Here is a 3,690-nt window from a genome sequence, read left to right on the forward strand (position 1 = left end):
CCTGGGACAGGGACAGGCCCACGTTAGGCGGCTGCTTCTCACGGGGGGTGCCCTCGGTATGGTGGATGCTAATAATTGGGTAATAGAACAAGACACAGGCTTTCACTGAATCTGTCTTTTCAGCAAAGGTAATAAAACTCAGAAAGGAAAGAAATCATCCTATGGGTACTGTGGGAGAGGGCCGGGAAGAGCCAGAGAAATCCACAAAGGGCAAAAGGGCCAGACCCTATCAGGTTCCCCAGGGAGCCAGCAGCTTATCACAGCTTAGTCACAGGGTTTTAAGAAAGCCCATGCCTTACTGGAAACCCCCAAAGAACAATGACCTCATTGATCCAAATCACATCGTGGCCCTTGGAGTGCTCAGATCCTATCATCAGGGGCACAATATCCCCATTTTGGGGCCTCCATCGGAAGGCTGGCCGGCACATCTGTGAGTCACAGAATGGAAAGGAAGGCAGCGTGCATGTTCATGGAAAGAAATCCCTTGCGAGTCAGGCCCTCAATGTCTCCCTTAAATCACTTTGTCAGAATTAGTGAAAGCAGAATCTCTGCAGTGAACAAGTTATTTATTTTAGAAAATAACACAACACACAGGGAATTCTCAAAAACAACCATGCAAGTGGTGGCAGGAGCGGCTGTTGTAGGGGAGTGAGGAGCCTGCTAGACAAAGAAGAGGCTGGGTGCAGAGGCCTGGTGGGAGGGGACAGTGTTTCCAGGTGGCCAGCCCAGCTCAGCTTCGCTCCCCTGCCCCATGGTCATGCCGGCAGGTGGACCCCGGGGGCTCTGGCTTTATTCTGGGGCCTCTGAGAGCCAGGTCAGCCCATGTCGGCTCCACGATGTCACTGAGCCATATGCTTATGAGGGCTGAGTTACTCTAGGACCCTGAGAAGGACAAAGATGAAAATGACTCAGTTTAAAATCTCACTATTCATCCACAGCCTAGCATGTGCCACACACATATAATTATCATCTGCTTGGATCTCCACAGACATCTTGAAGCAGGTACCTCTATCCCACACATCGGGGACAGGCAAATGCACCATGGTCGTATCCTGGGACCCCATCTGAGGCAGGCTGGCTGCAAACCCGGAGACCTCTCTATCCTGTATTCTCCCTGGCCGGCAACCTTCACTGTTCCCTGTGGAAGGATGTTAAAGGTAGCTTCCCGACACTTCCAGACCAGGGACCTTGGGCTGCCTGCTGGGTCAGTGCTACATGGCCCCCTATGAAGAAGGGCACAGCTTGAGGACCTGGAGCTCAAGGGATCACCTATTTAGATTCGCAGTCAGGACATCCAGTATAGGAGGAAACCGGATTTGGAATTCTTCTGGGAAAGGGGCCAGGAGGCACACAGGGTAGTCGGGGAGTGGGGGCTTGCAAATATCAGCAGACAGCCCCCTTCCCCGACTCCTCCTTCCCACCTCCCACCCGCCATTGTCTCCCCTGGTCGTCCCTCCCCTCCTCACCCGCGCTCCCAGGCGGGTTGACAGTCTCTCTGTGGAGCTTCATGCCCTCGGAGCTCACCTCTTGAAAACCTTCAAGTCTGCACCCCTACTGCGCTTCCGTGACTGCGCCCTGCTTTCCACCCAGGATCTGTGCTGATTGGTTTATTTGTAACCACACCGGGCACGTTGTCCATGTAGACACTTCATGAGGTTAATGTTGCCCCATTAATCCTCAGGACAGCCACCTCCCAAGTCTGAGATGCACAACTTGCCCTATTATTCATTTCATCTTTTTCTTTAAATTGGTCCACTTTTCTTTGGCCCTAAAATGTATTTAAAGCGAAACTTTAAATTACTTTTATACTTGGAAATGCTAACCTTCCCAGCCTGGGACCAAGGACTGCTAACATAAATAGCAATTGCGCTCCCGGAATCCCAGCGGGTCTGGAACTCGAATTCACAATTCCTGTAAAGGTGTTTGTTTTTCTTTTACCAGTTGTCATGTGAATCGGTAAAGCACTTCAAAGTCTGCAGAGGAGCCATATACCAAACCAGGTTCCTGAGCCCAGCCGTGATCTTTGGACCCGATCTGCTCACAGCTGGGAGCTGGCTATTTTGGTCTCCCGGGGCTCTGGTCTCCAGTCTCAGGCACCCGGTACTGAGCCAGCAGCAGACACTCCATAAATATTTGTCAAATGAAGCACACAGATGATTAAATACATGAAATTGGAGCGTTTTATTACTTGATGGTGTGGGCTGTTAGTCAGCCCCAGCAGCGGAGCTGTGTGCCTTGGAGACTGTAGAGGCAGAAGGGTACTTTGCTAGAGCTGACCCCGGAAACAGTGCAGATGACTCACTTTCCAGTCCATTCATTTTTTTCCCACCAAAATAATAACTATGTTTACTTCCAAGTTATCTTCATAGATTCAAAACCCCAATTATTTTTTAAAACATTAGTTCAAATGTAAGTTACATTTGTGACAAGCTTAAAACAACTATTTGCCACTCCAGCCTTAAGGAGACCAGTTTTAATTTTCAGAGTATGTGGGAAAGGAAGTGGCTCCCTGGTGCCCCCAGGAGGCCCCCGAGCAAGCATCGTCATGTTGGGATGTGTGAGTTCGCTCCAAAGAGCGGCCGGATGGGAGTGGGGAGGCAGTGGGGAGACGCGGCTCCCCGCTACAGGCTGTGAAAGAAGGTCCGTGCCCGTTTGGAAGGGGGAGCCTGGAGACGCTAGGTCTGCAGCTTCCAATGCGCTGACTTGGGGCAGCCTCTCTCTTTCCGAGTGACTAACACAAAAACACAGTTAATGTCGTTAAAATACCCTCTCCTTTAGCTCCTCCCTCCTGTCTTCATTATTCATCTCCTGTAGCCAAAAATAAGCCTTCACTCACTGTTGCGTCTCAGGAATGTGTGAGTGTTTTCTGAGGTGTGGATGTGTGCGTGATCTGCGATGCACTTTGGCCTCTAACCCAAACATCCTTCCAAGGCTGGGAATTTTTTTTTCCCGTATGTGAAAAAAACATCTTTCCTCTTCAAACCATCTGTAAAAAGAGGCTGTTATTTAGGAAAGGATGAGGGAACTCTTGCATTTGAAATGTACTTTAGATTTGCTGTTGGGTAATATTTTTTTAAAAGTTACTTTCTAAGAGGAAACTCGTGTAAAAAAGCAAGACATGAACCTGCAGGGAATTAGGCTGACGAGTGAAGAAAGCCAATTTCAAAAAACTAGGCGCTGTATGATTCCTGTATCTAAACATAATATTTCTGAAATAAAACAATTTAGAAATAGAGGAAAGATTAGTGATGCCAGGGCTCCGGGCTGCGGCTGTAAAATCGCCACAGGAGGGGCCAGGTGGGGGTGGGTACGAGAAGCTACACAGATGATTACATTGTGTAAACCTAATACATGCAAAGCAAGACAAGTAAAACAGGGCAAAACTCAATAAGATCGGTGACTGTATCAAAGTCAATATCCTAGCTATGAGGCCGCAGTTTTTTTTGATAAAGTTTTGCAAAGTGATAGCACTGGGGGAAACTGGGCAAAGTGAATGATTTCTTACAACGGCATGTGACTCTGCAATTAAGGGGGAAAAAAGCAAAGAAAAGCAGGGCAGCTGATGAGCACGTCGAGGCCCTTCTCACGGCCTGAGCACCCAGGGGAGAGCGCAGTGACCCGGCGCGTCTATTCATCGGTCCGCAGTCACCCGGCGCTGGCAGGGAAGTGGGCGGGGCAGAGGGGCGGGGC

The 3,690-nt window shown here is 49.4% G+C and overlaps 1 long non-coding RNA gene across 2 annotated transcripts; it reads right to left on the reverse strand.

Moving 5' to 3' along the window:
* Positions 1-572: 572 nt before the first annotated feature.
* Positions 573-1,598, reverse strand: LOC108517331 (uncharacterized). Of its 2 annotated transcripts, none has more exons than XR_001882075.1 (3): positions 1,525-1,598; positions 1,007-1,138; positions 573-882 (listed from the first exon to the last, which is right to left on the reverse strand). It is a non-coding gene; the product is annotated as an uncharacterized LOC108517331 (long non-coding RNA). The 2 variants fall into 2 exon arrangements; XR_001882076.1 differs by having other exon boundaries at positions 1,467-1,546.
* Positions 1,599-3,690: the final 2,092 nt, after the last annotated feature.

This window comes from Rhinopithecus bieti, unplaced genomic scaffold (genome assembly GCF_001698545.2).
Source record: "Rhinopithecus bieti isolate Rb0 unplaced genomic scaffold, ASM169854v2 scaffold_40803, whole genome shotgun sequence".
NCBI classification, from domain to species: Eukaryota; Metazoa; Chordata; class Mammalia; order Primates; family Cercopithecidae; genus Rhinopithecus; species Rhinopithecus bieti.